The 12,620-nt window shown below is 39.7% G+C and overlaps 1 long non-coding RNA gene across 1 annotated transcript in view; it reads right to left on the minus strand.

Annotated features, from left to right (window-relative positions):
- Positions 1-12,620, minus strand: part of LOC125156573 (uncharacterized) — a 136,300-nt gene that overhangs the window by 86,899 nt on the left and 36,781 nt on the right. The window contains exon 2 of the long non-coding RNA XR_007148675.1: positions 3,670-3,781. This is a non-coding gene — a long non-coding RNA (uncharacterized LOC125156573). The remainder of the gene's footprint in view (positions 1-3,669; positions 3,782-12,620) is intronic.

Below are 12,620 nucleotides of genomic sequence, written 5' to 3' on the forward strand. Positions count from 1 at the left end.
GAATTAAAAATATTTCAGAAAAAGAAAGCAATACTCTAACAAGTGAAACTGAAGAGCCTCATGGAGATTGCCCTCTCCCTCCCACTGAAACAATCTCGCCTCAGAATAGATCTAGGAGAGCTCAGACAGATTCCAGATACTTTAGGAGTTCAAGAGAAAGCCCTAGCTGAGCAAGACAGACTTGAGAAAAATATTCAACAAAGTAGCATGACCTTCGATGCAAAATTAGCTACAGCTAAACACTCAAATGTGCACTCAAGAAATGAATATGGTTCGAAAAAGCTTAATCCGGTCTGGAAAAACAAACATAACCCAAAGGAAAGAATAACATTTTCTCTAAGTGTTCATACATATATTTTTTTCAATAACCAAGAGTTCAAAGATCACTAAATAAGATAATTGCAGGAAAATAAGAGAATTATATGAAAAAGGCGATAGACAGTAAAACACCACCATAAAATCATAAACTTAAACCAAAAAGAAACAAATAAGTTATATTAGAGAATTTTAATGAGTGACAGAAAGAGAGTTTGTGGTAACACCGTGATGGTCTATGGAAAGGGAGACATTCTTATAGACTCAACAATAGATAAAGTGGAATTTGTGTATGTGAAATAGAGGACTTGGAATCAGGGGAGAACTGAATATTCAGAATAAAATAATACTGTATGTTCCCAGAAAATAATGACTTTTGTAAGACAGACTTACTGTGCATCCAGGCATAGGAGAAATTTGCTTATAAGGAGGAAAATCAGATTTATCTAGAAGTTCTCTGTGGCACCAATTAGTGCCAAAGACAACTTACATAAGTCTACACAATTCTAAAGAAACTTAAACACCATCAAATAGTATCTCAAATACGGAGCACTAGGCAGATATGCTCAAACCTGAGCCCGTTTTATCAAAAAGAGTTGATGAAATCCTGCCAACCAAAGGGCATGGTAAGAGGACTAGTAAGGTAGTAAATAAATGCTGTCTGAAGTTTAGAAATAATTTTGATATCAGTGCAGTTTCCTTCACTTTTGCTAAATACAATTTAAAGTAATACTTTATTTAAAATAGCATGTAAAATAATCCAAAATAGAAACATTTAAAAGCATGCAGGGTGTAAGATAGTAATCCGGTTTTTATTCTCATAGTTATATCTATATAGACAGACATCTTGAATATTACTTCACGTTAATAGTATTCTTAGGCAGTGGTTTTTTGATGGTTTCGTTAGTTTTTGTTGGTGGTGGTGGTGGTATCTCCTCATTTTGAAAACAAGTGGGTATAAATGTATAGTGACGTCAATCCATTATTGCTATATTTAAAGAGCAGTAGGAAAAAAATAGATCTTAGCTTACCATAAGCCAAGGCAGGTGTGGATAGAGAAATAGGAAGGCAGAGAGATAAAGAAAGGAAACCTTCCATCAGTGTGGAGAGGTAGGACAATCTGTTTTAGAACTCAGAATCTGATCTTGGAGGTTCCTTTTTGCAACCTCACAGACATTAGGCAAACCTTGGGCTGCTCCATCAGAATGTGTCCATAATAATGACATGAAATAACGTTATGTAATAAGATCAAAGCTATCATGTGAGCATATCCACATCTGCATCCCTCCCGTCAGAAATGTCCTGGTTTCCCAAGCCAAATGTTGGGTTTAACGATAGTTAAGTGGGAATAAAGTGAGGAGAAAAGAAAAAATAACAGACAGTAGAAACTGGCTGTCATGGAACAATTGGTTGTATTGCCTCTCTCTCTCTCTCTCTCTTTTTTTTTTTTTTTTCAGAAAAATACACCCAAAGGATCTTTTGCAGGTATATCATCCCCGGTTCCCATTTTATGTGTCCACTTGGGAGGTGGAGGGCATCTGCCTGCCTACAGGGATTCAGAGATAAGCACATGTATAAGTCAGATGGAATGAGAAATCCCGCCATCTTTGAAGGGCTAGAGGAGAATGATCTCTCTCTTTTAAATCCAAATCCCGGAGGCAGAAGCTTGGATCCACTGCTCCATCCTACCACTCTAAGGTGAGAGGCCATCCAAGAATAGAACCAACACGAAATAAAGGTTCAGAAAATATAATTCAAACCCCTGGATCCATCACACCCCCCACCCCCAAATATATTGGTTACATGAGCTAATTCTCTTGTGTCTTTTGAGGACTTTGCTTATACCATTCTCTCAGCGGGGAAAGCTGTGCCTTCTTCCCTGCTGCACGAGCTCCCTTTGTTTGACCAACTCATACTCAGGCTCTAATGGTCAGCTTTGGCATTTGACCATCTATCAGTGCCAATCCCTCACCCCAATTCCACCTGGTGGGCTCCCCCGTGTGTCCATGACAACCACCTCTTACCTCTCTCATTACATATGCCATGTGGTCCTATGATTCTCTCCCACTAGATTGTAAGCTCCTTGAAGATAAAGATGACCCACAAGTATTTGTATTTTTAACACATATCACGGATGAGGCACATGACGGATGTGCTGGATATCTTTTGTTCATACCCACCCTCAAGCCACTGTTTGCACTCCTTACTCTACATCGTGGAAACTGTAAGAATGGCATCAGTGGGGACTTCTGCTTTATGACGCCACTTGGGTTTGGCTAGTGGGAAGCACAGGTAGGACATAAAAGACGAGATGGTGAGGTTGGGATATTTTTCCCTTGGTTTTTTCCCGTAGCCAACCCTCCATGGGTTGCCTCTGTTTCTCTGCTTAAGGCCACAGACTATCTCAGGATTCGAGCTACTGGTCCCTCCCCTTGAGTCTTCAAAACTATGAGTGATTAAGGGGTTCTCTTTCTTGCCCTGGGGCACTGCACAATTCTTTGTTGGTTCCATTAACCCTGGCCCCACCTTTATTAAACTCTCCCTAAATTGTTAATTCTTCCCTATTAGACACTGACTACTGTAGGTTGGTAATCAATATATGTTTTAAAGAATCAGCTATTGGATGAATGATAAAAATAGAGATTGAAGGTATGAGTGACTGCCATCAATAGTATTGGAGTGTTCCAGATTTGCCTTTACTGTGGTGTGTGAGTGTGTTTTGCCTGGCTGGGTTGAACCAGACAATGCAAGATGGGTGGGGGGGGCATCAGTTTGGAACTCATTGGGGTCCTGAAGTCAGCCAGAGGTCAGGTGCTGTAGGTTAGATCCAATTTACTGAGATAACAGTTGGGGTGAGATAAGGCATGAGCAGGAGATAAAGTGTTGATCGAGGGGGGTCAGAAGCACAAATAACCAAAGTCAAAGTATCCAAAGAAAGTACAGGAAGTGCTTGGATTTAGACACAGGGAAGGAAGAGATGGGTCTAATGTTTAGATATAGAATGGGGTTTTCCAGAGAAGGCTTCATAGACCTTGGCCTCTTGTCTCTGCATATGTGTAACTTTATGAGATGTACATGTATGTATGTTTACTTGCACAAGTTTAACAGGTACTTACACATGTTTGATCACTAGTCACTCAACAAACTACATGCAGATATAGATATATGTGCACGCGCACACACACACACACACATCAGACACAATTCTACTTCAACAGTTCATAGTTAGCATGAGTCTTTTGAAGTGGATGTAGAGATTTCAGTTGTGGTTTCCAGGGGATGCTCCTCTAAGAATTCCATTTTGTGTTTCTTTCAGACAAAGTAAAAGAAACTTGCATCTGTTTCTATGCTTACCCCATGTCTCCATCATGATGATCTGTTTTGCTTTCTGCATCTGGATCAATCCATTTTGCTTCAGGGAATAGCCTTCTGTGTCAGTCCCCAGATCCTGCCATTGTCAAAGAGCCTGTAGGAAGTGGAATTAACATGGTTATGGTATTTTATGTCATTTTATTACTGAGAGTTTCCTTGTCATTAATGTCACCCTCACTCTTTTGCACCCAAGTCACTCTCCACCCAAGTCTGCATTTTAATATTTCTCCTGATTGAACTACTTAAATAAGCTTAATTTTAAGGTTGCTTTTACCACAATCACTCTTAATAACTGCAGTTGTCCCTTATAATTACAGTAATCACTTTGGCTCTGAGTGACTCATAACATTAGCCTTTAGTCCAATAAACCCTGGCAATTGCATTTGGCAGAAGGTCTAGAGTATTAGTAAGAAAATAGCTATGATGGCTGGGTCTGGTGGGTCAGAGCTATACTGAAAACTCAGTAAGATTAGGGATTCTCAAGATAATAAAATGGAAGGTTTCAAGCAACCCCAGCTAGATCTTGAGATTGGGAGGCAGTTTAGGAAAACCCTTTAAGTTTATAGTCTGTGAAATCGGACTATTTAAACCCATCTCTGCCACCTGTAGGCCTTATGTCCTTAGGCAAGCTAGCTGAAGTTTCCATATTTCAATATCCCCATCTGTAAAATGGGTATAATCAGATGCTTACCACAGCTGTTTCAATTGCTTCCATGCTGACTGATCTGTAACCAAGCCATATCACGTGTTAAATATTTTAGATACTGCCCTAGCCATATAACCATAAAATAGCCATATCTTTAAAAGTTTTTGAACGGTTTCAATTTTATTTCTTTTATTCCAATTCTATTCGTATTTTTTAACTTTAATTTTTATCATTACTTATTTATTTGTAATTTGAGTATGGTTGACACATGATGTTTACATTAGTTTCATGTGTACAACATAATCCAGTCATTCCACAATTCTCTATGTTATGTGGTGCTCACAGGTGTAGCTACCATCTGTCACCATGCAATGTTGTCACACTACCATTGCCATATTCCCTATGCTGTACTTTCTTATTCCTAGGACTCATTTGGTCCATAACTGGAACCCTGTGTCTCTCACCTCCCTTCACCCACTTCGTCCATCCCCACCCTCCTCCCCTCTGGCCGGCATCAGTTTCATCTCTGTCAAAATAACCATAACTTATGATTTTTGTGTGAAGATTCAGTAAAGATTACTTTACTTAACCGAAGTAAAGCCCTTAGTACTGTACCGAGTACATAGAAAATACTCAGAAATACAGGCTGCTGTTAGAATTATTTTCATTTTTATTATTACTTTTCAGAGAGCTTTCATCTGGGTCACAGATATGCTCTCTCATAAAATCCTATGCTAACTATTAGAATTGTGATTATTATTCCATTGTATAGGTTAGAAAACCAAGACTCAGAGTGGTTGAATATTACAAAGCTAACAAGTGGCAAAGTGAGATTTAATCCTGGTCTATTCTTAAAACTTTTTACTACACCACATTACTTTGGACCAGAGAGAGCATTTATAACACCCAGAGTAAAATAGGGTTAGGGTCAGAATGTCCATAATTGTAACAATTATGAGAGACGGAAAAGGAATTAAAGAACACTGAGCATAAATCCCATCCCACCAACACCTCAAATGTGCTCTCATAGTTCTTTGTTTTAATTATAGAACAGGACCTTAAATCCTATAAGTTCAAGCCTAGTCTTGGGAGCAAAGGCTGCAGAGGAGAGAACATGTACTCACACCTTCATTGATATGCATGAAGTACAAGAAAGAAGAAAGCAATTAAAATCTGTAGCCTTTCTTTTTTAAGAAATGCAGTGTATGCTGTGTTGTGTCACCTAGATCCTTCCCTGGAGGACCAAGGTATCTATTCCCCCAACTGCTGGGAGTGTTCATTGCCGCCAGCTCTCAGCTGAATCCCCTTGGAACACTGCTATGAGATGAAGAGAACCCACTCCTCCAAGGTCAATCTCCTTCCTGGACACAGCTCACATCCAATGACTGGTCAATACCCAAGTACAAAGGACTGCAGATTTCCCCTGCTCTCTGAGGTAGCTCTTTCTTATGCAAACTTTTGTAAGCAGAAATGGGGTAAAGCAAAGAGTATCTCCCTGCTTTCTGAAAGTTCACAATGTGCCACTCTGCTTTTAGGAAAGACCTACATTAGTATGGTAAAGGCTCTTTTTGAAAAAGCAAAATTCCTCTTTGGATTTCTTCCAGTTAGCAAGATAGATACGAAAGTAGGTCTTCCTAAATGTGATGTGTTGCAAGAGGAACTTCTGGAAAGTGGGGGATACCTGCATTCCCCTTGCATCAGTGGGGAGGGGGACAACTCCAGGAGAGCATCCAGCCCCAGAACTGCCGCCTTTGTTGTGAGATCCCAGGCTGCTAGGGTCTCCTTCTCTTTCAACTTGCTCCTCTGCTTTCACGACACCACAGTTATTCACCCCAACAGCATTACCCAGTGCATTTACTGCACACACATCAATGCCTCGGAGTCTATTTCCTAGGATACCCAAACTGCAATGTGGGGTAGAGCGTGCATCTTTGTTGTGGCAGACAATTCCAGCTAATCTCCCTATTTCCGAGAGGGCTCTAATGACTTATCAAATATTTGCTGTAGTATCAATGAATATATCAGGGCTTAACAAATATCAGGAGCACTTTCACGAACATCAGGATGCAACTATTTTGTTGATTTCCAAGGAGTAATTGAGCTGTCGTCAGAGGCTGAGTCTGTGGTCTTGGCAGAGATCCAGGTCTCAATGAGCACATCCGTTAGCATTACTTTATCTCCAGGGTCTTGAAGGCTCAGGACAGTGTGGAAAAGTCTTAATTACCATTCACCAAATGGCATTTAGGGAGTTTCTTCCTCCCAATTTATTTATGACTATACAAGGCTCCCAGAGCGTTCCTGTTAGAGTTGGGTCCCTCTGGTCCTAGGTCGCTCTCCAGGTTCCATGTCAATAAGAGAACATTCCTGAAAGTTTTCTGGGTATAAAGATCACACAGCACATCACTGTACTTCCTAGGGGTGTCATGTATGAAGGGCAGAGAACAACCATCTTAGGGTTTTAGAACTTGGGTGATGTGTCACATTACGTCCACATCTCTGACCAAGTCTCCGCACCTCTGGTGATTACAGCCACGTGTCTTACTCTTCACTCCTGAAAGCCACCCCCTGTTCTCTGCCCTAAGAATCCTGCAGGTTCTTTAAGGCTTAGATGAAATGTGGCCTGCATGCCATCTCGTCACAACTGATTACTCCTCTAAGGAATATTACTAAATATAAACTTCTTCAGAAAGCAATTGAACTTCACCTGTTCATAATTGTAGATAGAGGAATTTAACTTCTGAAAGTCTATTGGAAGCAAATAATCCAAAAGGGACATACCAATCTTTCCATATAAAGTCATAAAATTCCTAAGCATGACCATTAGAAAAACTCTAGTTTCCTTTTTACTCTTTTTCAGTAGGATTTCAGCGTCATCAGAGCAAGGATCATCATGTCCCGTTTCTTCACTTCTGTAACCCCAGTATCTAAAACAATGCTTAGCACATGGTAAATGTCCAATTAATATTTAATGAATGAATAAACGACCCTTCCAATGTGCAGAATGTGTAGCGGAAAAATGAAACTGTGTTGAGACACAAAGAAAACTTGCCTCAGAGGAGGCTACTAACATATTTCTAGCTGGAAGAAGTCAGCATTGGAAAGATGCCAAATTCTCTAATAATCTATGAATTTAACCACATTTCCACTCGCAAAACAAATTGACATTTTTGTTTTAGAACTTGAAAAATTATTCGAAATTTCAGCTAGAAGAAAAGAATAAAAGAGCCCTTTCGTTTTAAAGAGGAGAAGTAGGAGAGGTTTTATTCTGCTACATGCACCTGCACACCTACGTACACACGCGGAAATCACTGTGGTGCAGGGCGAGAAGGATAGTTGGCCCGGTGAAGGAAGAGCTTGAATGCTGCAAGGTATAAAAACATGAGATGTGTTCCTCCCTGTTACTGTTAACTGTTACTGTTGAATCTTCCTTTCCCACTGGTTAGCAGCCATTTGAAGCATTACGATTATTAAAACAATCTATTTTCAGTCCAGCCCATTCTAAAGCTCTAATCTCAAACTTCGCCTTCCACCTTGCCTCCAGTATAGACTCAGCTTGTGGCTCTGGGGCCTCTGAGAGGTGGAGAAACGTGTGAAGTCTTCTCTAAATTGTCCTTCCCCTGCCAGCACACCAGTGAAACCCATTCTGTGAGAGCCATAAGCCTGTATTTTCTGTGGAAATTTCATCTGCTACTAAAGAAGTTAGTGAACTCCCAATGAATCTATTGTACATCCAGGCCTAACAGTTAGGTTCTCAGTGACTCAGAACGACAATTTTTTATGCGAGTAAAAATAAAAGCAGAGACTGGGCCTTTTAGTACCTTTCTGAAGATACAGCATGCAACATTAACTCCATTTTTAAAAACCCAAGTGTGAAGAGCATCAAAGGAATGATATTAAATTATCAACATGTACCATCTTCTCTCTCCTACTTCTCCCAAAGGATAGAGACATATTACTTGCCAGGTCAATTTGGGATCCTCCTTTATTTATATAGAATACAAGAATAAGGCAAAGGATAACATAAAACAAACCAAAAGGCCTGAGGCAGAAAGGCCAATGTTAGAGGAAAGATGGGGCTGTTTCAGCTGAAGAGAATAGGGGTTTTTGAGGTGCATGGAGTGGGAGACGGAAGAGATTTGAGACAACTGTAGAGAGGGAAAGAGAAATTGACAAGGAGTGATACAGGGAAGGGGATTTTTAAAGCAGTTTTGCCAGCCTCCAAGAACGCAGCTTCTGCTACCATGACTTTCGGGGTTTTTTTTGAGAGGTACTATCCTAAATATTTCCGTTGTTTTTAATTATTTCTAGTTACTGGACTATTGGTTTTTATGTGACTTTACAAAGCACTGGTTGCAAAGCAGTTGGGTTATATAGGCTACATGAATTCTTTCACTTACCAAACATGCCATCTGCGTATTCTGGTCAGGAAGAATCATTCCAAATGCTTACGATGCCCTGATGCAGAGATAGTAAAACAATGATCTCTGAATGAATGCTCTGGTGGTTTCCCCAAAAGTTCTGTACAACAAATATTGCATTGAAGTTTTCATTCTTAATAGCCTTGACCTTATCCTCAAAAATCCTAGGTTCATGTTTTAGTTTTACTTGTTAACTGTGCGACCAAACTGTGAACTTCCTGAAGACAGGAAAGATGCTTTATCATCTTTTAATGTTGCCAGAATTTTAGCAAGTGGCCACCTGGGGCACATAGTAAACACTCAATATAAGCAGATAAGTGTGTAAGGCTTCGGCCATCTCCAAGAAGTCCTTTGGTTGTCTTTATAAAGTCCTGGGTTAAAGATTCCTCCTATTATCATTTTGAATTGGTTCTTGAAGAATTTAATTCCCTACAAGTTGGGCAGGTATGACTCTTCCTTAAGTGGTCATATCAGGTGAAGATCTGCACTCCCCACACACCCTGAACGCTACCTTAAATAAGAATAAATATTTTGAGTTTGCTTGAATACATGAAGAAACGAAAGAGGGAAAAGGGAAAAGTATACAGGAAGGAATAGAGAAAGGAAATAATGAGAATTCAAGGCAATTCTTTAGGGAAAAAATCTATTCCAACAAATCCTTGGTTGAAGTAACCAATCAACATGTCCAAGAAACCTGAAAATATTATTTTTTTCCTATGTTGGAACATCTCTAGATGTTTTAGGCAGACTACTTAAATACAGGAAACAGGTAATACACAGACTTCCACTTTTCTCCTCTTATCACCATGGTTACTCTTATTTAAATTTATCAGCAATGTTGGACACTTAGTAATGTGCTCATATTGAAGAGACTAGATATGTTTATAGAGGATGAAGATTGCTAAACTATTTTTTTCCAGCAGATCAAAGCATTGCCAGTTTTCCCCCTTCTACCTTTTTCCTACAGAGGGAAACACATCAAGTACCTTCTGAAGGTTCTCTGTTCCATCCCTAAGGAACTTCTCAGTAATGTTCTTTCATCATAAATTGCTGGGTGTTCTGAAATGTTTTCTCCCCTGAAGTTATAAGTCACAAGTTTCTGATGTTTTGTCTAATCTCTCTCTCAGCATACTGATTCTCTGGAGACAAGTGTCATGAAAATGCTTTTGGATAGATAAAAATGCATTTGTTCCTTGGTCTCCACTGACCCTGTTATTCAAAGAGTCAGTATCTATAGAGATGGCAGGTGCATTACCTGAAACATGGATTTTTCTTCTCCAAGTATTGTAATTATTGATGTTTTGGACTCTTCCTGCTTTATCCGTCATACTAAGGCTATCCTTGAAAACATATTGCCTGAGTCTGGAGCTCATAAGTCAACATCAATGATAATAGAAAGCATTTATTAAAGACCATTAAGCACTTACTCTTCTAAAAGTGATTTTTGTGTAAAAACTTTTTCAATCCCCACCACAACCCCAGGAGATCAGATCTACTATTATCCTGCTTTATAAATGAGGAAAATGAGGCACAAAGTGGTTAAGTAATTTCTTATTTCAAATATAGCAAATGGGGGGCGCCTGGGTGGCACAGTCGGTTAAGCATCCGACTTCAGCCAGGTCACGATCTCGCGGTCTGTGAGTTCGAGCCCCACGTCGGGCTCTGGGCTGATGGCTCAGAGCCTGGAGCCTGTTTCCGATTCTGTGTCTCCCTCTCTCTCTGCTCCTCCCCCGTTCATGCTCTGTCTCTCTCTGTCCCAAAAATAAAATAAAACGTTGAAAAAAAATTTTTTTTCAAATATAGCAAATGGTAGAGCAAGGGATTGCAATGTGGCATTTCCTTATAGATAGCTCCCTCGCACTAGAACGTACTGCCTCCAATGGCAGGAAATGGCATATAGGCAAGATTTTTTAACCCGTGTGTAACCTTCAAGGCCCCTGAGAATTGCATATAAAAATGTCTATACACTGATGTGCATACATGTTTGTGGTTATGTGTGCACTTTTCTGAGAAGAGACTCTACTGATTTCATTCAATTCTCAGAATGGTGTAAGGTTCCATAAGAAATGGTTCAAGAACAATACAGTGAAAAATAGTCTAGTGTTTGAGATCTAACAACTTATGGTTGTCACCCACTTTATTAAGCTATTACCAGCTTTAATTTTCCTGGTATGTTGTGCAAGGAATAACAATGCCAATGACATAGGGTATTGTAAGAACGAAATGATGGAATGCATACCCAGCATCTAGAAGACTGTCTTGCATATATATCAAATAAGTACAGGTCCCTTCCTGATCCCTCTAGAAGCCTCTAGGTAAAGGGGATGCTCCCCATCGATCAAGATCAGTAGAGATGTCTTCATCTGCTTTCTTTCTCAGGGTCCCAGTGATCTTTCCTAAATATTTCCAGCCCAGAGCAGTAATTGTGAGTGTAGGTCAAGGGCACAATTCTGGTCTCTGTTCCAATTCTCACCTTTACACGGATGATATTCAAGTTTTTCTCCAGGCCCAGGTGAGTCTTTTACACATTTCTCTTGGCAGAGGACCAATTAGGAAAGATAACAACAGAACAACAGCCTAAACCTTGCCATATTTGGGGTACAATTGATACTGCCTTTCTAAAAAAAATTGAAAACATTCTGAATTTCAAGGAAAAGGCAGGTTAAGCAAAAGAAATTGAAATGTGACTGTATTGCTCTTCTATGGCTGCTATCAACAACTTACTTCAAATTTAGCGGCTTAAAATCACACAAATTTGTTATCATATATTTCTGAAAGTCAGAAGTCTGATGTGGGTCTCACTGGGATAAAATGAAAGTGTCACCAGGGTTGCATTCTTTTCTGAAGGCTCAAGGGGAGAGTCTGTTCCCTTATCTTTCCCAGTTCTTAGACACTTGCCTGCATTCCTTAGCCCGTAGTCCCTGCCATATCCAAAGCCAACAATTGCCAGTCTGGTCTTTCCCACTCTGACATTGACTTTTCTTCTGCCTCCCACTCTACTTGCACTTCAGGATTCTTGTGATTACATTGGGCCCACCTGGAAAACCCAGGATATTCTTCGTATTTTAAGGTCAGTTGATTGGCATTCTTAATTCCCCTTTGCTCTGTCATATAACATATTCACAGGTCCTGGGGATTAAGATGTGGATATCTTTGGAGGGCTATTATTCTGTCTAACACAGTTACCTTCTAAATTAGGTCTATCATGACCACCCTATTTAAATTCCAACCTACCTGCACCTTCCTGATCTTTCCTATGAGTTTCAGACATAATTGCTGCCATAAAAGTATGACATGCCGGGGACATATATTTTATGGGATATACGGATAAAGGAGTCAAGTTGACCTGGGTTTGAATCCTACTTCTGCCATTTTTAATGTGATAATCTTTAGAAAGTCTTAGCATACATGAGCCTCAGTTTCATTGTTTGGGAAATGGTGATAACACTTCAACTACACAAGGTTGTCGTGAATACCAAAGAGGAGAGTGTATCAGATGTAGCTGGCACAGAAACATACATGGCAAGTGCTCAATATTTATTTCCCTTCCAGCTTTCTTCTTCCTCCACCCTCTAATTCCAATCAAGCCCTGTTCCTTAATATCATATTAAGTATACAGTCTAAGGTTGAATATTGTTTCACTGCCTATACTACAAATTGTTTATCCATTCATTCATCCATGAACACTGGGTTGCTTCCAACTTTTGGCCATTGTGAACTGCTGCTATGATCATGAACACATAAATATCTCTTTGGAGACTCTACTTCCAATTTTTTCAGATATATACCCAGAGGTGAAATTGCTACATCATATGGTAATCCTCTCTTTAATTATCTGAGGGACTTTGATACTGTTTTCTGTAGTGGCT

The sequence above is a fragment of the Prionailurus viverrinus genome, chromosome F2 (assembly GCF_022837055.1).
Source record: "Prionailurus viverrinus isolate Anna chromosome F2, UM_Priviv_1.0, whole genome shotgun sequence".
Taxonomy (NCBI): domain Eukaryota; kingdom Metazoa; phylum Chordata; class Mammalia; order Carnivora; family Felidae; genus Prionailurus; species Prionailurus viverrinus.